At 38.7% G+C, this 27,419-nt stretch overlaps 1 protein-coding gene across 3 annotated transcripts in view; it reads left to right on the forward strand.

Annotated features, from left to right (window-relative positions):
* The first annotated feature begins 506 nt into the window (after nucleotides 1–506).
* The window catches only part of LOC127637408 (transcription factor SOX-5-like), a 257,911-nt gene continuing 230,998 nt past the window's right edge, over nucleotides 507–27,419 (forward strand). For 2 of the 3 annotated variants that reach the window (XM_052118443.1, XM_052118445.1), the window contains exons 1-2: nucleotides 677–836; nucleotides 2,713–2,818. The gene's annotated coding sequence lies outside the window, so the exon portion shown is untranslated. Of the gene's footprint in view, nucleotides 588–676; nucleotides 837–2,712; nucleotides 2,819–27,419 lie in introns of those variants that run through there. The other variant, XM_052118444.1, reaches the window with a different exon arrangement.

A 27,419-nucleotide genomic window follows, 5' to 3' on the forward strand; every position in this document is an offset into this window, starting at 1 on the left:
GTCACGCGACGAGCGCACCCCGCGCGCATAGTTTTGAGGCGCGCGATTCACACGTCCGCATCCCAGCTCAGGTATAATAAATTACCTCCCATCCAAACAGTATTTAGCCCGGATTATAGCAATTTGTACCTAGATAAACTAGCATTGCTCCCGAGAAGACAACCCGGTTATTGCTCTTGACATTTAGAAAGCGCTCGCGCTGCATGCGCTGTTAAAAGGCACCTGGAGGGGCTCGCTCTGATTAGAGAACAGTGAATAAATAATAAAGTGTGTCAAAAAATGACACTCAAGTTTAAAAAAAATGCCCGTCTCGCGCGCGGTAGCCTATACTTGTAGCATAGTCTGGAAATGTTCTTACAACCACATTCCCTGAATGAGAAACTCACTCAACGATTGGAAACACTTATATGCTTATAGTCTGACAGCTCGTGAAATATACACGTAGTGTCTTGTCGCCTGTAGCTCGCGATGCGCCTCAGGTAGAGCGCGCGCACATGTTAATATGCGGATAGGCAAGCCTAGTTTGTTGGATTTATATTGTCCAGTTTTGACACATTTGTTTTGCTCAACAGAGTATTGGCGCTAAGGTAACTGCTCTAGGATCAGAGCTGGTTGTGAACACGAAACAAATTGACTTCTCCTCCCCCAAGTCTGTGCCTTTTGTAATTTGCTCTGGCGTTGTTGTTTGTGTGTGACCAGCCCTGGGATTTCACCTCGTCCTTGAGAGACCAGCGCAAATCAACCCCCAATAAAACATCTCGACCCTTTTCACCTCTCCGGCACTGAGGGTCGTTTCCCGTCGAGACACGTGGACGACGCGGTATATACAACATTAGGTGAGTAATTTGACATCACATTGACTTTAAGTTAGCGCGCGGGGAAACTGCGATCGCATGACAGCCTGTTGTAAACGGGCAGCGCTGGAGGCGTCGGATGGGGCTTGAGCTCCCCGAGGGTTCTCATTCCACTATAGGGATATTTTCCCATTCCATCGGCATAGTAATCCAGCGGGGATTAGAGCGCGTTCCCGTCCAATCAACAGCTACTACATCCATTCCTACCTTCAAGTACTGTGCTAGTCCACAGCATAGCTCAATTCAAATGCTGTCAGTTTAACCATATTTCAACAGCACCTTTTCGAATTATAGAGTGCTTTCTTTAATCGAATGTTTATATTTTGAATATGCATATATAGCTAAAAGTTTGGTTTATTTAACCAGAAATTGCACAAGGAATGCTTCTATTTAGTAGGCTAAACCTTCAAGTATTTTAAAAATAACTTGCTGATGTTTTAACAAGAGCAGGAAATTCTGTTATAGCTATGACTCAGTTGTTTCTTTTAAATGCATCATAATTTGGGCAAAGATAGTTTTCTCATTTGAAACCAAGAGGCTCTTGAATTATATGTTATATTATCATGTTTTCCATTTAAATAGGCGATATATATTCTTCTCAAATGAAACTTTATGAAGGTCATAATTCAATTACCATTCACATCTGGCAAAATAAACAAGTCAATCTGCAAGTCATTTGATTAATTCCTAACAAATGCATGGGTTGTGGCTGTCAAGAGAACAAGACCTTGCATTCCCACATGTAAGCTGAACAAATAATATGTACTATATTGTGTACACACAAATATTATAAGGTACATTTATTCTCTAACCCCTGTATGAGGGGACTGAGCTTCACCTTAAAAAAATCCAGATGTTGAGTTACACAAGTCTTATTAAATATTAACACTGACTAATTTTAAAAGGAGAGAAGTCATTTTCTCAAGTAACTGATATATTACTGTGTGGCCTTTAATAGGCTGGTGATTTCATTGTTCACAAATTCATAAACGTGATAAAATTGTCAATCAAATTGCGTTATAGGAAAACAGAATGAATTTCGTTTCTTTAATGCTATTATCCAGTTTTTAAGGGGACATGTTGAATGTCGCAGAGACTATTCCTTTTCTGGCAAACGCTTTATAAACACTTTACTCAAAAGTTTAACCACAAAGCTATGCTAAAGAAGTCTCCAGCATTATAATTCGGTCATAATTTGCATAAGTGTTTTTGCATTTTGTAATGTGACAGAATTTTGTGGTTCTTTATTTATCAAAACAAACAGATTTAGTTTAGGATCAGTTCTGTAGTTGAAAATGACCAGCCAATTGATTCTGTGTTATGTTACTTTTAACACCAGAACTTTAACTGAAACTCCCACTGGGAAAAAAAAAACTACTCTTGTCAAAAATATCAGGCAGTAAGAGTTATTTTAGGGAGTCAAAGTCGCAGAGATTGTCCCTATCTCCACATAGAATCAGGGATTGGTTTCCGATTGCAGGGAGGGAGAGAAAAATCACTGTACATGGTCTTTCGCTCTCCCTCTCTCTCCCTTATATTACTCTTTATTCAGATGGATAAATTCACATTGCTGTTCAGCTTATAACTGAACAGGCTCTGGGAATGCAACTCATAACTACAGCAGAATTATAGGCCGTCCATAACCCTGAAAGTACAGCTGAACTGAGTAACAAAAAAATACATAGTTTGGCGAGTGCAACTCAGTAATAATAAGGAAAGCAAACTTCGTGGGGGAAATTTCTGCAACCAGTGACTTGTCAAGATTTTCTTATCAATGATTTTCTGTTTTGTTTTGACATGCATCATCATCTCCTATTCATTAGGCTGGTTATGTATGTAAATGTTTTACGTTTTTTAGACTCAAGGATGCCTAGAAGAATGGATGGGAGATCCAAATCCTCCTCGCCCACCATGTCTCCACTGTTGTCCTTTTGAACTGTGTGTTGATCGCAGGACAGGAAACGGTAAACAAATTCTTCAACATGTGGCAGCCTGCTAGAGCATACTTTTCCATCCCTCTCATTCACCATTTCTCTCTCTCTGAACATTAGCTGGGGAGAGAGAAGCTTGCACATCCTCCCACCTCTCTCTCTCTCTCTCTCTCTCTCTCTCTCTCTCTCTCTGACAATTCAGTATGAAGATAGCACAGGCAGATCTTGGACTACACTGAATAGCATTTGCCAAGACATATGAATTATAAGGCTAATGGTCTTAAAAGGCTTGGCTTAACATTGTCTCTGCTTAACCGTGCAGAAGCTGGATTAAGAAGCGGCAGAAATAAATTGGGATCCAAAATAACCTAATTTTGAGGTCAGGATTAGAATTAATGAAAGACACTAAGTTTCTTTACACAACCATAAAATATTCAATTGTTGGCAAATTGAGAGATCCCCCCCCCCCCTGCTGCTCTCCTCTGGGAAGCTGTCTGCCAAGTTCAATTTGATTATGTTTTGACAAACAACTGATGTGATTCTTCTCATAACCAAAAAATCTGGGACAGGTTGTCATTATCATGAGGAAAAAAAAGCACAGAGAAAAAGTGCATTTCTGGCCTTGGATTGTGCAGGCAGCACAACAGCAAAGCACTGGCCATGTGTTCGGGCCACCGTTCTGGTGGCTTTGATCCGGACATCTGCACAGCTGTGCATGACCCTTGATACTCACTCCCTGCCCCAGTTCTGCTTATACAGCTTTCTGATTGGTTAAGCATGCATCTGTGTTGTGTGCTTATTGGTTCTTAGCACTTACTGAACTCTTTCTAGAGTTTAGCTGGATGGGATCTGAATGACTTTCCTGGCAGTTCCACTTGGTTACCAGAGTGTGGCAGGTCAGCTGCTTGCCCCCGCCCAGCCATTTATGTTTCAAACCAAAATTAGTCTAAATTCAACTTTATTTATGTCTTTTTGAACCTTGCATTAACATTTACTGGATTTCGTTGCACAAGGTTTTCTGATTTCATGATTGCATACATCATGTACTACGTTAGTTTAACTCTGCATGTTGATAAACAGGGTTGGGAAGGTTACTTTTAAAATGTATTCCACTACAGATTACAGAATACATTCTGTATAATCTAAATAGTGTATTCCGTTAGATTACTCAAGGTCAGTAACTTAATCTAAATACTTTGGATTACTTCTTCAGTACTGGTGGATTTTTTTCACTTGTTTTGACAATAAAAAAAAAAAATCTGCCTGTACAGTAAGATGAAACAATACAATTCTCATCAAGAATAAAATGTTTGCCCTAATATCAAAGGTCTTACTAGAGATAAAACTATTATCTAATGTGGATTTTCTTTATTAAAAAAATAAGTTTGTGCCTGGTAAAATAGCTTGAAATAACGTTTTATCTAAGCATTAAGCTAAATACTAATATGCAAACTTATACAAGGTTTATTTTGATTTCTGCTGCTCCTAACTTTACTGTCTACTCGTATGAATGTAACACAGCTTAAGAAAGTGTTTCATTGCCATTCAAACGCTCTTTGGATCGCATCATTTATATGGATAAATGTTTTCCAACTGAATAGACTTGTGGCAGGGCGGAGGGCGGGGCCGGGTCGTGATCCTACACACCACCCGGTCCCGTATTAGGCTAATTATGATTGACGATATAAATCATAGTTTAATGGAAAACTTAAAAGACAACACAAACACACATAACGGACATGTCCGCTAACGATCTCTCTCTCCCCCGCACGGCCCTCTGCAGTCAGCCTTTAAACCTCACGGAGGCATAATTAGCCTAATACGGGACCCCGGGTGTGTAGGATCACGACCCGGCCCCGCCCTCCACCCTGCCACAAGACTAAATATTAAATGGAGCAAATGACAATTAAATGCAAAGTAATCTCTTCAGTAATTAAATACTTTTTAATGTAACTATTTTGATTACCAGCAATTTAAATTTTATTTTATATTGCTGTTGTGGAATACGGTTACTAATATTTTGTATTTTAAATACTTAATCCCATAACATGTATTCCGTTACTTCCCAACCCTGTTGATAAAGCACAGAAAAGAAGAAAAATAAAACATAGAAATTGACCGCTTTTATCCAAAGCAAATGTGTCACCGCCAGTGTTGGGTGTCATCTGATTACAAAGTAATTAGTTACTGTAATCTAATTAATTTTGTAGTGGATTACTTTTTTGAGTAGCTTACCCAACACTGGCCACTGCATACATCATACGGAACATCTTTTTACAGCATGTACAGACTTTCCACATTTTTTGAAAATATTTGGTTTAAATTCACATGTAACATGCAATTTTTACGCAATAATTGATTAACAGGTGAGTAGACTGTCCTTCACTGTTGTTCAAGATGCATCAGTACAGATTAGCAAGTGTGCTACAAATGTGGTCACACAACATGTTCATGCGGTAAGCTGGAATGTTGCTTCCAAATGTTTATGTACCTTGACATTGGCCATATTATGCCAAATTACTGACAAGTGGTGTCTTCCATCAAACATTTTTGCATTGGTTCTAGCATGTTTAATTTCTCCAGTGGCATGAAAGAAGAGTGTTGCGTCAGCTGCGTAGGAGACCCGTATTCTCATCCCGTGTTGAAGTAGTTGCAATTGCTTGATCAGTGACCAGCATGATTCACTAGAGTTAATAAATTATGCATTCCTCTTCACTGTATTACATCATTTTAGCGCCCCTTCTGCAGGCATTTTAACCAGAAACGGGAGCTCATATGTGCCCTTGCATTTAAAAAACTTCCTGCTTCGACCACTGGACAGTTCTTTAAATTTCGGTAAACACACACCGATTTTACCTCAAGAAAAGTCAACCTTCTGTTTCCGAATTCACTGTAAGCTCAGCCTGGGTCACGTGTTTTTGTCTACCGCCGAATTTGCGTGATTGGATCACAAAATGTTTGGATCCTGTTTACACCTGTAATTGGCTCGGTTTAATTGTGATTAGATGTTAATACCAGGTTTTAATGGGGTCTTTGACTTACATCACTGTAAATTAGGTCCCCCAATGTTCTTTCATCACCTGACTGGTCATTAAAAGTAAACTACAAGCTGAATGCAAATTTGAATGTGGTAGAGGATGAAAGCAAGCTTCTCTTAAAATGTTTATGATGGCCAACGTTGGGTGACAATACCCCTCTCTCACGCAGAAACACTTGAAAGGTCCTCTGTTGAAAGTGGATGTGTGTGAGGGCTGGGTTGCCTTGCTACTTTGATCAATCAAGGATAAATGAGAGGGCACGCTTTTGTCACAATGAATAATAATGATGAGCATTTGTCATTTGAAAGGTACAAGCGAGTATCTTTGAATTTCTGCACTCTTCATTACAAAGGCCAGGAAACATTTTCAAAATTCCTTGAAGACTTTGTTAAATTAATTGGCGTATTCATTTAATTATTTCATATAAATTTTGTCATGTCAGATTTGCTGAAAGAGTTTTCTGAGTAGAAGCTCATCTCATTGTAGCTTTTGAAAACCAGTTGTTCTTTTGGTCTTGTAGGATTTCAAAGTTTCTTCCCTTATCCCTTTCTGTCCTTAACCACCACACCAGGAGTCATCTCACTGTATAACCCAAGTATTTCATATAGGAATATTAGTACGTTCTAACCGACCCTTTTAACCGTAAGGCTTTTTCATCGTTTGCCGCGGACCAGTAGTGTATATGTAAGTCAGTTCCTGGGCTTATTTTCCTAATTTGTGGTCTATACTTGCTCAACACCGATTGCCTTTGATCATCTCAGATCATTACGTTTACCTCATTAATTTGCTCAGTGCATTCTCTCCCCCTCGCCTGTTATGCCAAATTTAAGGGCTCATGTAAAAATTGAATTAATAATACATTTTATGAGCCAAGAGAAAAATAATTTCCCTATGCGGTGTTTCTCTGTCTCCCTTGTCTTTCTACTTACCCGCTGATTGTGTATCCCTAGTGTGAAAGACACAAGCCAAACAATGCCTGATGAAAGGACACTCTCTGCATTTGTTGCTGTTGACCTGAATCTAGTCTGAAAGGAAGCCACGGACAGGGTGGAGGAAAATGAAGATACAGGGAGGAACAGTGTGGTGCTGTTCAGTACGTGAAGTTTGAAAAGTGTACTACAACTAAGAAAGTTGCTGATTAGACCCTGTGCTCCGACTCTTCGCCTCTGTGTGGACATGTTTGCTTAAAATGCATTTCATGTGATATAGAGTTGAAAGTCAACATGAATTTAAAATTGACCATGTTTACTTTACTAATACACACCCCTGGTTTTATTTTGAATGATCCACTGGTGCATGTTATCCTAAAAAAGAAACGTCTTTGTAATCTTTGATCAAAATATGTTTGTTCCTTTTCAGTTGGCATCAATTAGCCCTCTTATTTATATCTTAATGCCTCCTCTCAAACCACCTGGCTCCATTCCGGCATGTTACATGAACTGTACCACCCTATATTTTTTCTAGTTTAATATTGCATTTCACTCAGAAATACACCAGAATATAGAAGTAGAATGGGTCGACTTTAAATGAGCTGCGTTTGAGCAAGAGTAGGTCAAAAGTTAAGCTGCTGAAATCTGTCTGTCCTTACTGAAATTCAAACAATTGCCCCCAGTGGCCAAAGCTGGAAGTGCTGTTAAATGTATGGCCATGTGTGAGCACCACTTTCTGTGTGAAATGTGCATTGGGAATTGGGCATTCCAAATTGGGGAGAATAAGGGGAGGAAATGTGTTCACCCTTGAATTAATGAACAAATGTCTGATGCGGGTTGGTGCTTGTCAGTAATTTGACTGAATGAGGTTGATTTCAAGATACATGAACTTTCAGAAACAGCGTGTCAATTTTCTGTATGATCATGTTGAAACATTTTACAAATCCATTAATGTTTTTTTCTTCTTTGTCTTCCACCTATTCGTCTTCATCTTCTCTATATCTCCTGTTTTTTATTCCTTATGTTTACCGTCTTTATTTGTATTTTAGTCACATCTCATCTTGAAATGTGTAGTGCATTTGCCTCACACACTTCTACCCTAAAAAGCCTCAGGCCTAAGACTTTTGACAAAGATACATGTAGACTTTAAAAGCAAATAATTCATCATATTTATTGTCTCCCTGCTAAATAGGGCACAAATAATCCACTCCAATTAGGTGTTTGTGGCATGAAAATTGGATTTTCTTTCTTAAGAAAATTATTTCATATTGAAGAACACCATTGTTGATTCTGAAATGACAGGGGATTTCACACAACCATTTGCATATTTAGGCTGTAGGTAAATATAGATCCATATCTTCAGTGTAGACTTTGTTTTTACTGTATTGAAGCAGCTATTGTCCTCATATAAATATCAATATATTAGAATATTACAATCCATGAACTGATGTCTCAGCCAGAGTACAAAGGAGAATGGGTGTCTTTGTCATGAGGCGTATTATTGTCTTCCAGCCCGGCACAAGCAAACTAACAAAGTCATGAGGCTTCTATTGAACAGATTGCACCGCACGTGATTTAGTCTCAAGGCTTTGGGCTTTTATGTCTACATGATTGTGTGTGTCTTCATATTGTTTGGTTTGAAAGGTGTTCTATTATCATATAGATAACTGAACATTGTTACTCGAATATGAGAAGCTGCAACTAATGTAATGCCATCTGTGTGTGTGTGTATGAGTGTGTGTATGAGTGTGTGTATGAGTGTGTGTATGAGTGTGTGTATGAGTGTGTGTGTGTGTGTGTGTGTGTGTGTGTGTGTGTGTGTGTGTGTTTGTGTTAAATTTCCCCGCCTTTATGATTCAGTCTTTCTACTTGATGGAAAGATTGGAGACCAAAGCAAAAGGATAAATACTACGGATTTTTGCACTCAATAAATCAATGACCAAATTTGGTATTTTATGAAACCTGGTTTATTTTTCACATGCCCGTGTGGGTCATTCAGTTTATTGTGCTTTGTTGGTGTATTTTTATGAGTGTATATGGCATCATTCAGGTCCAAAGAAAGTGTTTCAGATTTATACTGATTGGCCGGAGGCAGTGTTCATATTTGACTATGAGCATCCTCTGATCTGAGGCCTGTTTTGACTGTGATATTAAAGTCTGTTCACAACCTCCTTTTACTTCCGAAATCTACAATTTCCGAGTGAAACAGGATATTCAACTGGAAAAATGTAGGAATTGATTTTATACATTGGGACCTGATTGTAACATGAAAATTGAGGGGTAGCATATATACAAGATTGGAGCCAGGTGAAGGAATTGAAATGGAGGGGTTAAAAATGGTAGAGAAGGTAGATTTGTAACATCAGCTAATAAGGAAAGTAATTTCAGAGTAGAGGTAGACCGATATATCGATTTTACCGAGTAATCTGTGCCGTTTATTGGCAAAAATCTATTTCTATAGTTGATAGTTTTTTGTTCTTATTTTGTCATTTCAAAATAAGAGTCCCCTGTGTGTTTCAGGCATGTTTATAAAAAAAAGTCCACGTTATGCATCAAATATGAAAATGTTCTGGTTATTATTGGAATTTTAGTTGAACAAAAAACTACATCTGAGATTTTTGTCATTTAATCACTCTTTGTCTTTGCCCGCCAAATTAAGAAAGAATATATTTTTTTGCCATTCTATATATTTAATTTAAAGGTGCTATATGTAATATTTTTTTCTGTACTAAATCCTAAAATGACCATAATATGTCTTTAGAGAATTAGGAAACATGCTAAGTTTAAATACTGGCTTCTCCAATAACAATGCTACAGCCAGTATATTCTACTTTGAAGTTTCCTTTCCGGGCGGAATTTCTGTTTATGTTTTGGCCTGTGTGATCCCACCCACTGCCCACTCACCAATAGTATTTTCACACCTTAGGGTTGCCAGATTTTGCCAGGCAAATAATACTGCGTGCTGCAACCATTGAAGCCAGCAAACAAAGTGGATCAGCGATAACAGATTCCACCCGACCTGAAAAGCCTCACCATCCTTCTAAAAACCACCATGACCAGAGGCGTAGTAAAAAATGGATAAATGTTGGAGATGCCTTTGGAAGATGGAGACATCTTAAAAGACCAATAATCCTTTAAAACAGATGCTGAATTGGCTAATTTGCATGTCAATATTCTGGCAAACCGCATGAGCTTGGAGCTTGAAGCCTGGAGCAGGGCAGACAACTCTCCAGTATTTAGAATTTGGACTGCAGTGCCCATTTCAAACACTTATTTTCAATCTTACATAGAGCACCTTTAAAAAATATCGGCTGATGAATCGGTTATCTGCCTTTCCCACCACGTTAGTAATCGGTTTCGTCAAAATCCACCATGGGTCCACCTCAATTTCAGAGGCAGAGCAAGTTTTTGATTCGGCAAAATTTTGATGCAAGACAAACATTACATTATGGGTTAAGGATAGGGTTACTAGGGTGTGGACGTTGACATGTGAGCTGAAGGTGTCATAGAAGAACCACAAAATGACGTGGTTACTTCAGCAATTGCATTGTAATCTCACATTTGCTTTTTATGACACTATTGGTTGGGTTAAGGGTCAGGAGGAATGTTTTGTTGATTTGAGGCTTGGTAGTGCATTAACCTTAACCTCATATATTTGGTAGAACATTTAACTCTCTTTTAGCCCGACTCAGTGGACATTTCACCTTGAAATTGCAGTGATGCGTGTAAGGAGCCACGTAACTTTTTTAATAAGATCAAATGCTTAAACGATTCTGGTCACGATTTGAATCTGAGATGCTTGTCTTTGGTCAGTGTAACACAGTGACCTACAATCTTCTTTGTTCAGTAGCTGTGTCTCCCTCCAAGTGTGCAACAGCGCTCACTGATTCCATTTGCACAATCTTTAGTAACAGGTACTGTTTTGCTCTCTGGACCCAGTGCATCAACTACAGTGTTAAAAAAACCCAGAGATAGTTTCACCATTTAAAGAGTGATAACTTTTGTTCTGTTGTATAAAGGAAATGTGAAACACCTTTATAAATATATGCTTTGCTCATCTTTGTTTTGGACTATAAGATAATTCTATGCAGCCTATGGAGCATAAAATGTGATATTCCATAAAGATGGATCATATATTCTTTTTGCTGTTCCTGGAGTGCGTCAATACATGGAAGTATTTACCAGTGTGTGTGTGTGTGTGTGTGTGTGTGTGTGTGTGTGTGTGTGTGTGCATGTTCTTTGTCTGTGGTCTCATCGAGCTTGTGCGTGTATGTGCGAACCCCTCTGCCTGAGAGCGTCCCTCTGATCTTCCCCGTTCTCTCACTTTCAACAGCTTCCCTTTCTTATGGAAAAGAGCCAATTAGAGTTGTGTCTGTTTGTTTAAAACAAAATGGCTTTTAATTAGTCTGATCAAAACCTCACTTCTGTAGGCCCCGGGATCCACTTTGTAGTTCCCCTCTAGATTGCAGATGGTTTTGATGCCGGCTGATAGGACAGGAAGACAATCTGATGCGTTTTAATGAATGCTCTTACTTTTGTCTTCGTGTACCTTTCTCTTTCTCTCTCGTTTTCTCTTTTGTTGTATTGTTAACGATTACCCCCATCCCCACATTCTCTTGTTTTAAAAAAAGGCCACAGCTTGTTGTGCTCCCGCCCAGTGTCCTGTAGCTGGGGATTGTGGGTAAATGTGGATGTGACCTCATCCTCAGGTGGTGCCCGTGGGCCTGCTGGCTCCTTATAGTCCTGCTCTTTCTTAAGAGACTTCGTGCAGACATAATACAGGCTTTCATTAAAGGGCGTTTGGGCCAAGGGCGAATCTGCTTCTCTGAGGCCTCTGTTAAAAGAACCTTATCTATTATGAGAGAGTCTTTATCTTATGCATTTTCTCTGGTGCCCTCTGTTCTGTTCAAGTGGAACAAAAGAGCTTTTTGCTTGAGAAAGTGAATTTATTTCTGACATTGTGATCATTGAACTCAACCCACTGTGTATTCGGTTCCCCAGTTGTGCTTGAAGGATGTTCTCAGTCAGAGGCGTATCACCAATGAGGATGTTTTGATGTATGGATTGTGTCTGCGAAGGAAATATTCTGTAAATAAAATAGTCTACTCCATTCTAGCTGTTGCTTGCGTGCCATTGATTACCCCTCGGCATGCCAGCGTTGTGCCATAGGTTGCCGACCCCAGTCAGAGGCGTATCACCAATGAGGATGTTTTGATGTATGGATTGTGTCTGGTATTTTCTGAAAATCATGAAAATACCCACCACATCTAAAATTCTGTATTGCAGGGGTCGGCAACCTATGGCACAACGCTGGCATGCCGAGGGGTAATCAATGGCACGCAAGCAACAGCTAGAATGGAGTAGACTATTTTATTTACAGAATATTTCCTTCGCAACTTCATGATGTAATCCATCCTCATGATCACGCAGCATGTTTTTATGATCCGATTAAAGTGTGACAAGACTGCATATAGTCAACAGACGAGTGCAACGCACGCAAGGCATTCGCATATCATGAGCGGCGGCGCAGATCACTTCAGGCAGTGCTACGCTTTCTGTGAATCCCACGAATAAACGTGTCCGCTTTGGTTTGGTCGAGCTTTGTGGTTCAGCAAAAGATGCAACATGATGGAAATAAGACAGCGCTATCTATCCTTGAGATTTTCAATCCAAAAATCTGAGTCTGGTTCTGAATATACACTCACTGAGCACTTTATTAGGAACACTATGGCCCTAATAAAGTGCCCGACATGGTCGTCTGCTGTTGTAGCACATCCCCCTTAAGGTTCAACATGTTCTGAAATGTCATTCAGAGATCACATTTTTTCCCCATTCTGATAGTTGATGTGAACATTCTCTGATGCTCCTGACTATTAACATGATTTTATGCATTGGTGGATATACATATGCAGCTGGAGTGGAGCAGGTGATGCGTCGGCTCCGCAATTAACAAGGAAAATAAAAAATGCCAATCCATGTCAAAGACCTTGCAGACCCCTGCTATATTTGTGTTTAATATTATTGCATGGTGGAAATGACGGTGATGGAACGTTTTTGAATAAAATAGCAGACTCCTTTGTCTTTTTAAGGACAATCTTTTAATGATGCCCAATAAAAATATTCTGCTCACAGGTGATATTAACCTTGATTTTCCCTGTTTTGTTCAAACATAACTTGTCTAATTTTTCATTTGGGAAGTACTTTATCAAATATAAATGATGAAGGCCTGGATAAAAAGTTTCCAAGTTAGTTTTAATGTGACCTTTAAATAACAAAAAGAATCAAAAAATTTTGAAGTCTCAAAACCCATGGGATCTGAAATTGCCAGAAGTGGAAGAAACTCCTATATTGATTATGCCAATTAATCAGCCAATGTTTGGCTATTTTTTGATTATCAGCTTCAACCAATAAGTGTGTCCACTTCGCTGATTAACAGAAATGTTACCTCAATCTTTTGTAAGTCCCAAAATATACAAGAAACATTGTCAGTGCTGTCTTTGAGTAAATATTGAGATAAATACATGCTTATTCCATTAAAAATAAAATTTGTACACTAACACACTTGATTTTGTTTCTCATTATCTTAACCTTTGATCTAACATCTTAGTTTGCTGAGACCCGAGCTTGACTGCTGTGTGCAGTTTCCACTTCCCTTTTTGATTTGTGACTAGTTGCACCTAATAAACATGCAAAAAGAATTATAATTCTAGATCAAATAGGAGGCGAGAACCGGCTTGACAATATAAATTATATTTAAGAACTTCAACCAAAAGACACAAACACACACCGTCAGACAGCTGCCTGTAAACGGGCTCTCTCTGTCGCACCACTGTCGCACCACGCAGGTGGCCTTTATCCCTCTCGGAGGCTTGATTAGCCTGATAAGGGGCCGGGTGTAGAATCGCGACCCCGGCCCCGCCCTGTGCCCTGTAACGTTCGTCCCTCGTTCTCTCAGGCCCCAGCATATGACGTACACCCCCCCTCCTCCCGCTCCAGGTGGTTGGCCGGGAGCCCCTCCCCACTTGCGGTCGGCGGTCCTCTCTTAACCCCGCCACGTTTAACGGCAGGTAGAGGTCTCCCCCGCGGTTGGCGGCCGTTCCTCCGCTTCCATCTGTCCCCCGGCAGATGGCCGCAGCTCCTCCGTTGAGGTGGATGGTAGTGGCGAGAACTCCACTACGGCATATCTCTCCTCCTTCCTGGGTTTCGGCACCAGTGTAAAGGGATTAATGGAAAGGAGGAGGTGAGAACCAGCTTGACAATATAAATTATGTTTCATTAAGAACTTAAACCAAAAGACAAAAACACACACACACGTCGCACCACTGTCCGCAATCTGCCTTTATCCCTCTTGGAGGCTTGATTAGACTGATAAGGTGCCGGGTGTGTAGAATCATGACCCAGCCCCGCCCTCCGCCCTGTCACAGGAAGCTATAGGATGCTCCCTATTTAGTGAAGAACATAACCTCCAGTGTGCTGTCTGTCTTCATGGGTCTCATAAAAGTTTGAAATTCACCTTATTTTCATCGTAACTCCACATAAAGCCTCTTTGTTCAGCTTTTTTTGGATGAATACATTGATTCTCAATGTAATAATGCACAGGAAATATAGGATTTACTGTGTAATGCGCTAAAGTACACATTAGTGGCCTTTATCCCTCTCGGCCTGGCATTTCGTGATAAATGGCACAAATTAAAAAAATGGCATAACAGATGAATCTAGAGACTAATCTTTTGACTCAGTCAGGTTTCAATGTAAAAACTTGATTAGGTTTCTTACCAGATGTAGTTTTGATGGCATTTCTCCCAAAGACAAACTCTGCTGTGGTCAGCGCCCTGATGTTTTTCACATGACTCTGTATGTCAAAAATGTAACCCTTTATTAACAGCCCAAAGTCTCCTGAACTGAGGTCAGTTGGTTTAAATGAATTAAAATGATGTGTTGCGTAACAGCAATGCCAAAAATACAACGTCCACGCATGTGTATGCGGGGTCGCACAAGGCTAAATGCTTAAAATTAGGTTTGTATATGAATGTTAATTGTGCCTATGTACAAATTGTTTTTAAAAACAAAGCTTTTTTTTTTTTTAAAGGCATAAGTTGGACTGGATAGTGAAAGAAAAGCAGCCAACAAGTGCCCAGCATACATGGGGATACTCCTCTGATTCTGTTTAAAGAGCATCCTAGGGTGAATAATAAAATAATAAGTCCAAACTTTTAACTGGTAGATTGTTTCATTTTGTATCATTACTTTTTTTTATGTATATAACTGAAATGTACTGCAGTCATCCACCCTGCTTTCTAGATATCCATGTGAAAACCCCATATTAGTTATCCACTAGTACAAACTTTATATTGTACTTGTGTGTTTGCTTAGGTGAGAGAGGAGGGTGCCATATCCCTTTAGAAGTAGCTTTAGATTAAACTGATGTTGACTTCAGGGTGCAAGCATGAGGCGCCTAATCAGTCTTGCTCAGGTCAGCTTCTAATTGACATGCTGTGTGTGCATGTGTGTGTGAAATGAGTATCTAAGACAGCTTACATGGACAGCTGTCAGTACGAAGTTAGACACACAGTTCTACTTGTTACCTCAGTTCTAGTATACAGACATATTTAGCTCTCTGTACCAGCGTTGCTTACCTACACCCTCTCTTCTCTCTCAGCAATTGGATGCAGTGGGATTTGTTTAGCAGTGAGAGACACTGAAGGAAGTTTGACATGCATTCTGAGCGCGAGTTTGGGCCTGAGGGTTTGGTGCCCTTGAGCCGGACTTCCAGGATTCTCCTCTTTCTATCTGTTCATGCAAACTGTCCGTTTTCTCTTGTAGCCCACCAAAAGCCTCTGATTGTTCTTTACTCCCATTTGGTATGTTGGTGTGCGCTCCTCAGTTTGGTCAGATAGATGTTTTAAATCAAGCAAATTGAGATGGAGTCAGACATTTACAGGCGGCTTTCTTTCTGTCATATATGATTTATTTTACAAGTTTGACCTGAACGACTGATCTTCTTATGCCCATGAGACAGAAACACTGAACACTCAGAATGTTTGATAGCACTCTTTTATAAGCTTTATGAATATTTCATGTATTTTGGCCCTGCATGTGGATTTGAAGGAAATCATAAAGAGAAACAGTGTGAAAAGAAGAACATATCTCTCTTTCTTTGTGTATGATAGAAGGAAAGGAAATTCCTTAGTGCTTGTAGCTGGATTCTTCCTCATGTTTTAAATCACTGATTCACAACCAGGATTATGTGCACTCCAGGGGGTTCTTAGAATCATATTGCTTTTGTTTGTTAAACCTATTAAATGTGGAAAAATTATAGATTAAAGAAAATATTGGAAGAGGGGAAAGGTTAAGGTGAAAAACTGCAGTCGTCTTTGGTGTAACTGACTTTATTGTCAGAGAGTTAACACTTTAGAAACTCTCGAGTATCCCAGTTTAGATTTAAAATGATATTTCACCCAAAAATGAAAATTCTCTCATCATTTGTGTTCAGCAGAAGAAAGAAAGTCATACACATCTGGGATGGCATGAGGGTGAGCCTCATGCATCCCAGATTTTTAGATGAGTTTTTCAGCTCTGTTGTTCCTGATAAGGCAAGTGAATGGTGACAAGACCTTTTTAAAGCTCCAAAAAAAATCACAAAAAGGCAACAGAAAAGTAATCCATGAAACTGTAGTGGTTTAATCCATATCTTCAGAAGCGATATGATAGTTGTGGGTGAGAAACCGATCCATATTTACATTTAGGACTTTTTCAGCAGCGGTGCTGTTGTATGTGCGTCCACGAGCCTGTAACGCCTGACATATTTACACACGTCTGTGTTGAAATGGCATGAAACGACCTTAGAATCATTATAGATGGCTTATTTATTTTCGACTTGTCTCATGTGTGCTTACTGGGGGCTTTTGAAAGGCTCTGGTTGGTTCTGGGGGTAAAATTAACTAAACATCTGAACATTTACAACAACAACCTTTCCTAAATCTCACTATTACAGTTCTTACCTCTAGTTTTATTCAGATAGAATTAGTTTTAAAGTAAAGTGCTTTGAAAAAGTATTTTCCCCCATCCATAAACAATCTGTCCTTTACAGCAGAAGCATGTTCACTTGATTTCTGATGTTTATTTTGAGGCAAAACAATTATATTATAGGAGTAATAATTAACTTTAGAATTTACCTCAAACTCTGATATTTTCAAGATGCAAATGATATTCCAAAGCTGACTGGGGCAGCAGATTCGATCATGCTGATCCAAGTCGAAAGATGGTAGTACAGCATCTAACACCACTGTCACATCTGTACTTAAAGTACACGAAGAAGAACTATATTAACACTAGCTAGAGAACTAATGAATGCCCCTTTAAGGCTCATCTGGATTTTGCCTAAACACCTTGATCCTCAGCTTTTGGGAGAATGTTCTGTGGACCGATGAGTCAAACGTGGAACTGTTTGGAAGACGGGTCCTGTCAATAAAAAAAAAATATATATATAGATTTATATATATATACCTTGCTTATATGTATATTAAAAATGGAAAAGGATGGATATTGTTAAAATTATAGTATTTATATTATTGTTTATGCATATTGTTACATGCTAATTAAAATTGACTGATTCACAGGTGCTGGCACAGCACGGTGGTGCAGCGGTTAGCACTGTCGCCTCACAGCAAGAAGGTCGTGGGTTCAAACCCTGGTTGCCCCGGCCTTTCTGTGTGGAGTTTGCATGTTCTCCCTGTGTCTGCGTGGGTTCTCTCCGGGTACTCCGGCTTTCTCCCACCATCCAAAAGACATGCAGGCTAGGTTAATTGGTGTCTCCAAAAAAAAAAAAAATTGCCCTAGGTGTGGATGTGGATGTGGATGTGGAGGTGAGTGTGAGTGTATGTCTGTCTATGTGTGGCCCTGCGATGGACTGGCGACCTGTCCAGGGTGTCCCCCACCTTTCGCCCAATGTTAGCTGGGATAGGCTCCAGCCCCCAGCGACCCTGTACACAGGATAAGCGGTTGACGATGGATGGATGGATGGATGATTCACAGGGCAGAGAAAATACCTGCACAGATCAGATGGAACTCCAGAGTGATGGAGATGACCGATGTAACAGGTTTTTAATTGATTCTCTTCTCACTGAAGTAGGTTTCAGTTAGAACCTACATGAGATAAAAAAGCATGGGAAACTGATTTTACTTGATTTTCATTCAGGTCTATGGTCTCAATGTTCAACAATTTGAAAAATGTAAGGCTTTTAAAAAAAGATTGTCTACTAGTACAATTTCTCTGTGTGAGTTCGCTTTCTCTCCTACAGATCTTGCTCAAGGGTCAGTGAGTATTTAATCGTGATACATGCTCTCCAGTACGGGGTGTCGTAAATGGTCTTGTGTCTGCGGAAGGATCCTGACCGCTGTGTCTCTGACCTGTGTTAATACAGACAGCACTTAATACAGTCCTGCCGTTTGCCTCCATTTCCACCTAATTTGATTTGGCCCTAAATGTCACTTCCATTGCATTGATTAAACCTCAGTGCTGCCACAGAGATATCCAGGGAGTGGTTAAGGAGACAGGATGGAAGCTGTCAGAGAAGCACAGCTGAACCATCAATAGAGATACATGCATACAGCAACGCCTTGAGGCCAGCATGCTCTTTACTCAACCTCATGTTGTTCCAAACCCATATTACTTCCATGGAACACTAAAGGAGTTGTTAAGCAATATGTTAGCATCAGTCACCATTTACTTTAATTGCATATTTTTCATACAATGAATGTGAAGTGTGACTGAGGCTAACATCTCCTTTTGAGTTCTAGAGAATAAAGATCAAAGAAGTCAAATGGGTTTGGAATGACATGAGGGTGAGTAAATGATGACATAATTTAGATTTTAGTTTGAACTATCACTTTAATATCCCTGCTTACAAATACTGTACAGAAATAACATTTAACACATTAGCCTTCAATTAGTTACATATTGATGACTCATTTATGAAAAATCTATTTCTCATTAAGGGTAACCAGCTCTGTCATCCACATGATCTTTTATTTTTGGTGTATTTTGTGTGTGTGTTTTATTAGTGGGAAGGGTCTGGTATTTTAATGCTGAAAGATGAAGCTGGTGTGAAAACTGGCTGAGCATCTCTACGTACATTGCTCTTGCTAACCTGTGTTGTGTAGTGACAAAATCGGAGCAGTCTGACTTCGACTCCTGTTTTCCTGGATCACTGAATTTCTCCTATAATTTATCATTTTCTATAATCCAGCAGACAAGCCTGTTGTAGGAGCAGCAGGCGAATCTGCCCTATATAAGGCGTTGAGTGCATTTTCCCACAGCAAGGAATGATGAGGTGAACTAGAGCTTTGGATGAAACCAGTTTGCTCATGTATACACATTGTCTCTCTCTCTCTCATATACACACATATTGTACCTCTTGTATCGCTATAACTCTGACATTCTTTCTACCTTTCTCTCAAACTGTTTGTCTCTCTCTTTTTCCCAAACCAATTATCTCTTCCCACCAGTCCAAAACACACATTTTAGACTTGTGGGTAGTTTATACATTACATGTCAATGGACCTTTTATTTTTGGTTGTAATGGGGTAAAAGTGTATATCTTAATTGTATTCCTGTAACTTTTTTATTTTATTTATTTTTTTACCTACCTTTAATTGTAAATGCAGAGGTGGGTAGAGTTCCCAAAATCTTTACTCTAGTAAAATTACAATCCTTGATATAGGGTCAAATAGAAGTAAAATTAGTAAGTGGCTGGGCGGACCAGGCCGAATGCGGAGGATGGTGCGGGAGAGAGAGATGTCGGTAAATGATCTCTCTCTCCCGCACCATCCTCCGCAGTCGGCCTTTATCCCTCTCGGAGGCTTTTTTAGCCTGATAAGGGACCGGGTGTGTAGAATCATGACCCGGCCCCGCCCTCCGCCCTGCCACATTGTAATGTAAAAAACTACTTGTATAAGAGTGTGAAAGTATCCAATTAAAAGAATACTCAAGTAGCGAGTAACTAGTTACTTCAAAATAAAATATAATGGATGGTTACGTGCCAATATTCCATTACATAATACATATTTAACATGTATTACAGAATAATGACAATTATACTAATATAATAATATAATTATTATTGATGGAAATTGTCATCATAAATCCTCCTGTTGTTTCAACCCATGAGACTTTCTTCAATGCAACACAATTAAAGACAATTAAATTAATAAATGAATGTCAGACAGAATGTTAGCCTTATAGTCACCATAACTAGCACTGCATGTTTTTTTCCTACATATTTTAAAAGAGAATGGTGACTGAGACAGTCTTTAACATTATGTCTAATATATTTTTTTGGCTCCACAAAATACAGTCACACAGGTTTGGAACAACATGAGGGTGGGAAATTAGGACAGAACATTAATTTATGGTTGAACTATCAATTTAAGGACACTTGCCAGATTTGGAAGAACCTTTCAATTAGAAGAGAAGTTTGGAAACCAGTTTCTAGTAATTATTATGTTGAAAAACATGAACAATGTCCCACAGACCCAATTATATGTAATGATGAATAAAACGGAACAAGATCATGCTTTATTAACACCTACTGTCACTATTTCAGAAGTCCTGTCGATCTTTAAAGTCCTGTGTGGATGCTTAGATCTGTGTAGTTACAGTATTTTCAGTGTTGACACTAAGGGTAAACTGCAACTTATCTGTGTATTTGGAAGCATGTTGGGCTTCTTTAAGTTCAGAGCTCTGTTGTCCGTGAGAAAAACACACTGCATCTGTCAAACACAGAAATGCTATGCAAGTGCTGTCACACTGTGAGCTTGCGCTCTAGAATTCAAACACCCGATTCGCAAAGCATAAGACATTTACACTTAACACAGATGTTTACTTGGATTTAGGAACTGATATATTGCAGCACATAGAAGATATAAAAATGTATAAACTAAGGTGATGGAGTGGTGGTGGCATAGTGGCTAAAGCACAGAGCTGGTAATCAGAAGGTCGTTGGTTCAAACCCCATGGCCACCACCATTGTGTCCTTGAGCAAGGCACTTAACTCCAGGTTGCTCCAGGGGGATTGTCCCTGTAATAAGAGCACTGTAAGTCGCTTTGGATAAAAGCATCTGCCAAATGCCTAAATGTAAATGTAAATGTAAGGTCATAAGAGCCTATAGTTACAGAATCCCCCTGAAAATGACAATGACACAGACAAGCCCACATTATCATAATCGGCAAAATTACTTTTAAAACTTTTTAAACACTGCAATTTTAATCTTGAAATATCCTCTTGTCTTTGTGTAAAATGAAGGCATCACTCAAATACTCATTTTCATTTTTACTCTTTCTCTTCTTCTGCTGCAGTGGTGGACTACTCCAGTGACAGAGCACGTCTGTAAAGTTCTGCTGTCGTAAAAGTCCCTTTCTCCAATCTCTCAATAAATTACCCATTTATTTACACTTATTAAATTAAAAACCAGTATTGTAACGACATGAACGTCGCCCATTGTAACGAAGTAAAATGCTTTTTTTTTTTTTGCATTCAAAATTTACTTAAGTGTGAAAAGTCCCCACCTTTAAATATACAAAAAAAACCTAATAGTAATTTCTCCTAAAAAGTTACTCAAGTAAATGTAGCACTTTACTACCCATCTCTGTTTAAATGCTCCTGCAGTGTGACAAATGGATTTTTAAAAGTTCAAATATTTAATTATTCTCAATTCATATGGGGTCATAAAAGCTGCATGCATAATAATTATAACCGTTTTAGCAAAATGCTGTTTATACCTCAAAGACCCAAGCATTGACATTGTTGATGTATTTTATTTTTTCTTCCTTTAAAAGTGTTTTTAAGAAGCCACATGTTATTTTTTCAGGTGAACTAAAATAATTCAGGCCCATCTAAAATAAGTGATACGTATGGCCACCAGAACAACGAGTAGACTTTTGATCAGGAATTTTTCAATCGAATAACGTGATGCTGCAGCACCGTTGAGTGAATTTTGTTTTTTTTATTTTTATAATTAATATTATTTAAAAAGTGTACAGTGATGCTTTCTGAATGCGCAGAGAGCTGCGGGAGGCAGGAGCGCAACTGATGGCACTGGCAAGACAGACAGTCCAACTAAGCTGATCCATCAATCAGAACATTCAATTCAGACGTGATTGGATATTTGCTAACCAATCATATTTTCTGTTTCAGTGAGGGGTCTAATGCACAAGCATCTCTTGAGTAACCATAATTAATTTGGGCTGTAAATGTATTTCCCTGTTAATATATATATATATATATATATATATATATATATATATATATATATATATGGTAATTCAAGATGACGTGTTAACGTAAAACACTCATATAAGCTACACTGCTTAACAGTTATACGCATAATATGCAATTATGCATGTATGTATTAGTTTATTAATTCGTGAATTTTCATAGAAGCCTAATGAAAGGAACATTAATAAGACCCATAAATTTAAATGCATATTTAATATCAAGTTACCACACCATGGTTCTTAGTTCTTCTGTACATCATGCCAGCAAGAAACTTACCCTGATATACATTTTGTAAGTTCATGTGGGGATAAAATAACAGCCAAATAAATAAAATGTATGGAAAAATACAGTTTTTACACTTTTTACATATGTACTGAATATACATTTAAATATATGAATTTTAGAGACTGTGTTTTTTTGTTTTGTTTTGGTGTGCCCACCTTCAGTGTCAAATAATTGTTTTAACCAAATGTTGGCATTCTGGTACGCTGGGTCTCTGAGGGTTAAAATAGTTTTCGATGGAGCATAGCATGTCACACTGCAGGAAAAATGTACTTCCCAAAAGTATTTCAGGTCAACAACCAATTTATTTATGTCCATTTTACAAAGACAATACAAAAAAGCAAAAATGTTCATGCAATGCAATGCATTCCAAATAAAATACGTATGTGTCAATAATGTTGCATATATAACCACCAATATCATGGAAAAAATAAAGATAACAGCTTCTTTGTACACTGCAACTGCCAAAAATAGCTGATATTAAACCGTATTTGTTAGCCACTTGGCATACACTACTGGCCTAAACTTCCAAATATAAAGACCAAGTTAATGTCTTCTCCCCGAAACACACACACACATATTCCTGCACTGTACTAGCTTTCTGATTAGTTTCCCCTTTTCTACCCAATTCAGCAGTGATCAAATCTGGTCTCATGGTCAGCATTTTGTTGCTCAACAGTGTCCATACACAACCTTAAAAGCACGATTAAAGATAAAGTCAATAAAGCAATGTGATCTAAAGAATGAAATGTAGTGTTAGCTGCACTTAAGTGGTGTCTTGTTTTTCCAGACCTGTGAGAAGTTCTTTCTTCTGTGGAACACAAAGGAAAGGTTTTAAAGAATGTTCATGCTGCCATTTTCCATACAAAGAATGCATAGAGACCAGGAACTGTCAAGCTCCAAAAAAGGACAAAAAAAAAGCACCATAAACATATAGTTAATATGTCTCTTATGAGGTTCAGACCAAAGTATACTGTAAAGGAATGGCTCACCCAAAAATTTAATTCTGTCATCATTTACTCACAACTCATGTCTTTAAAAACTCTTGTAACTTCTTGTTTTTTTTCTTGCGTGAAACTCAAAAGGAGTTAATTGTAGTAAAATGTCCAAGCTGTGTTTTTCCATACAGTGAAAAGTGAATGGTGATCACAGCTGTCAAGCAAAAGTTTAAATGATTAACGGCTTGAATTTACGTTTGTTTCTCACACAAAGCTATCATATGGCTTCAGAAGACGGTATAATAGAGCATGAGTCATATGGATTACTTTTATGATGCTTTTATGCTTATTTGTCCTTTTTGGAGCTTGACAGCGCCTGATCCCCATCCTGTTTTATTTGTATATAAAAGAGCAGCGCAGACATTCTGCTAAACATCTCCATTTGTTTGCATGGAAGAACGCTATACCAGTTTGGAACGCCATGAAAATGAGTAAATAATGACAGATTTATGTTTTTGTTTGAACTATCCTTTAAATAAGTCGCTCATTTATGCTCAAATGAAATGACACAAATGCAACACATATGCTCGCCATCATCTCCTCAGCAAAAGGTCTCATTGTCACCATGGTACAAACAGGACAAAGGCGGAGTTGTGCCTTTAAGGGTGCAGAGTTAAATATTTCATCTGCCCTGGTTGGCTGTCAAAGCCAATTGCCTGCGCTACCAAAGACTCAAAGTAACACAGTGGCAGTCAGTGTAATGCGCTTTAGAGAGGTGAGCAACATCATTTAATATAAATACTGTCTCCCGTGCAGTCAAAAGACCTCCTTAGTGTTACTGTGCCCCTGGAACATAAACACACTGAGCCTGCTGTCTACCATACCTCACAACCAGACCATAGCACCCCCACATCCACACACGCTTCCAATGATGGTGTCGTGGTGAGTCGATGGAAAAGAAAATTTTAAGATTGAAAGGGAAGAGATGAATAGAAGAAAAGTGAAAAATATAGGGGAGAGGACAGAAAGGCAGGGAGAGAGAGAACGAAAGAAAACGAGCAGATTTCTTCCACTCCCATCCTCTTGTTTGGTTCTCAGTGTGTGTAAGTGGCTGGGGGCTGGGGGGGGAATTGAGGGGGTAGAAACGCTCCTCTCTTGTTAAACTGCTGGCAGATGACAGAAAAATTAGAGGCATTTTGCTCTTGACAGGTTGTTGTGTTTCTTTTCTGCTTCAAATGGTTTGTGTCAGTTTGTTTTCAGTCAAGCTGTCTCTCCCTTACAATGCACAGTGTACAGGTTTTTGTTCAGTTGGGGAAAAGGATCTGATATATCTAATGCCTTTCAGTTTGAAAAGAACAGTGGAGGTAGACACAGTCGCTGCTGTGTCTGCTAATTACAGTGGCAGACTTTGATTACTTGTTTGAAAACACTTTTCAAACATGCGTAATGATAACAATTAGTTACCGCTACATTTTCTCAGTGTGTTCAGTGTCTCTCTCTCTTTCTCTCTCTGTGTCTTGACAGCGTATCTTTCATCCAGAGTTTGTGAGATGCAGAATGAACATTTGTCTAGATTCGGCCACATATGTTTATGTTAGCACAGTCTGCTGTGTTGGATGTCTTGCTTTAGGACCGTGTGTTTAATGCTAACGGGAGAGAGATACTGGAGTATGACTAGAGAAATCTGGAGAGGGCTTTTTGTACAATAAAAAATACTTTTTTTGTTGATTTCGTTTTGTGGGGCTATACATGGTGGAAATAGCTTGTTCCTATTTAATTGTTTTATTTTCTATTTTCAAATTTTCTCCCCTTTTCTCCCCAATTGGGCATGCCCAATTCCCACTACTTACTAGGTCCTCGTGGTGGTGTGATTACTCACCTCAATCCGAGTGGTGGAGGACAAGTCTCAGTTGCCCCCGCTTCTGAGATTGTCAATTCGCACATCTTGTCACGTGGCTCGCTGTGCATGACATTGCGGATGCTCACAGTATGTGCAGGCTCATGCTATTCTCCGCGATCCACGCACAACTTACCACGCCCCCATTGAGCGTGAGAACCGTGACCACGAGGAGGTTACACCATATAACACTACCCTCCCAAGCAACCGGGCCAATTTGGTTGCTTAGGAGACCTGGTTGGAATCAGTCAGCACACCCTGGATTCGAACTTGCGACTCCAGGGGTGGTAGTCAGCATCAATATTCGCTGAGCTACCCAGGCCCCCATTCCTATTTAATTCTTGAATAATGAACAAAGGTAATGTAAACTGAATTACATTTTATTTTTACTGTAATTAATAGGGCTGTACCTAAATGCATATATTTCGATATATTGTGAAACTTTTACTCAGGATATGGTATTGATACTTATAAAAAAAAAATAAAAATCCTAATCGCGATTAACTCATTTACTGTTATTACAGCATAAACCAACACTTGTTGGAAGGGCGGAACCTTTGTTACGTGTCTACCCAGAGTAATTACACTGACGCACACAGCAGTGATTCAGTATCAGTGATAAAGTGCTGGGGAAAGGAGCTCTTAATGCTATTTGTTGTACACAACAAGCCTAGATTGAACTTGTGACAGAAATATTTTTCAGCCTACTGTATGTAAGGTGCATTTTAATTACCACTGAAATACATATAGTCTTAACTATCACCAAAACACTGCAAGCACTTTTCATGCTGTACTTGATACTGGTGCTGATGCCGTGATGCAAATCATGAACATGGACCTTCACGATTGCTGTAACAAAGTGGATAGCCACAGTCTACCAGGAGATTAATATTGTGGAGTATTTGCTTATAAAGGATTTAATACCCATTGCAATAATTATTTACACTATGTGGGGTGTAGTCCTTTCAGTTAGTCAAAGTCCCACTTTCACTTTGGGAAACATTAAATGTTTGTTGAATTGGTGATATTTTAATATATATATTTATACTGTGGAACGCTTTGTTTGGAAAATGTTAATAAAGCATTATATTGTTACATATTGTTTTGTAAAAGGAAAATATATTGAAGCATATTTTAAGTAAAATTTCAGCACTTTGAAAATCAGCGATTACTACAAAAAACATATGCGATTAATCACATTTAAAATTTTAATCGAGTGGCCGCGCAAATATTTGTATTGATCTATTTGTGAATTCATATCATGGCCAATAGTTCGATAAAGAAGAAGTGGAAGTTTTAAGAAGAATCCGACGACTTAGTGTGAAAAAATGTTTTGGGATCATAATTACCTGCGGGGAGGAAAATAATCTTGTAATGGACCCACCTAGTCTGTGATTAGTTGTGTAAAGTATGCATCACCATTACAGAAAATAGAGACTGTGAGTCTTTAAATGTGCCCAGGGCGACGATTTCTGTCTTGTTGTGTGTGCTTGGCATAACCTTGTGTGACAGAAAGCTTGGAAGCTCTTGATTTTGATTATTTCTGCCTGGCTTATGCATTCCTTCACTCATCCAGGGATGGGGCCTGACAAGAGGCAGGAGGTCTTTATTTGATTATTGTGCTTTATATGTTTTTCTACTGAAGATGGACGGGCTTTAAAGAGGTGTGCCGGTGGATTCCTGAGAAGAGGAATGTCTTGCTGTAGATTTTGTATTGTGTTCAAATGTCATAACATGGGGAAATCATGCAGTCTTGTGTAACTAGTTCATACTTACATGTACAAACGATGCCAGTTTTGTTTTTTCGAAATCAGAATGCCTCACCATTTGGAACTGACTGGCGGTACTCTTATATGTTAAGAAACAAAAACATCTAACTACACATTATTTAATAAAAAAAAAAAAAAAAAAAAATTACTTAAAAAATGTGTAACCTATTAAGAAAAACTTTTATTTTAATAGTCTACTGAATAATGCAGCAGCAAATTTAACATAATATCAGTCCACTTTTCAATCACACAATAATGTTTTGGAACCCAGTCAACAGAGTACCGCTCATTTACTGAAGTGCCTTGCACTTGCAGTTTTTATATTTATTTATTACAATTAAATACATTTTGATCGGATTCATTAGACCAGTAACCAAACTGGATAAAAACTTAAGTATAGGAGCCGAAACCGATCAAGGTATCAGATTGGTGCATTCCTCATTATTAGTAACTGCCAAAAAAAACCAAATATGGTATTGCTGATGTAAGTGAACTAAGACAAATAA

Source organism: Xyrauchen texanus, chromosome 45 (assembly GCF_025860055.1).
Source record: "Xyrauchen texanus isolate HMW12.3.18 chromosome 45, RBS_HiC_50CHRs, whole genome shotgun sequence".
NCBI lineage: Eukaryota > Metazoa > Chordata > Actinopteri > Cypriniformes > Catostomidae > Xyrauchen > Xyrauchen texanus.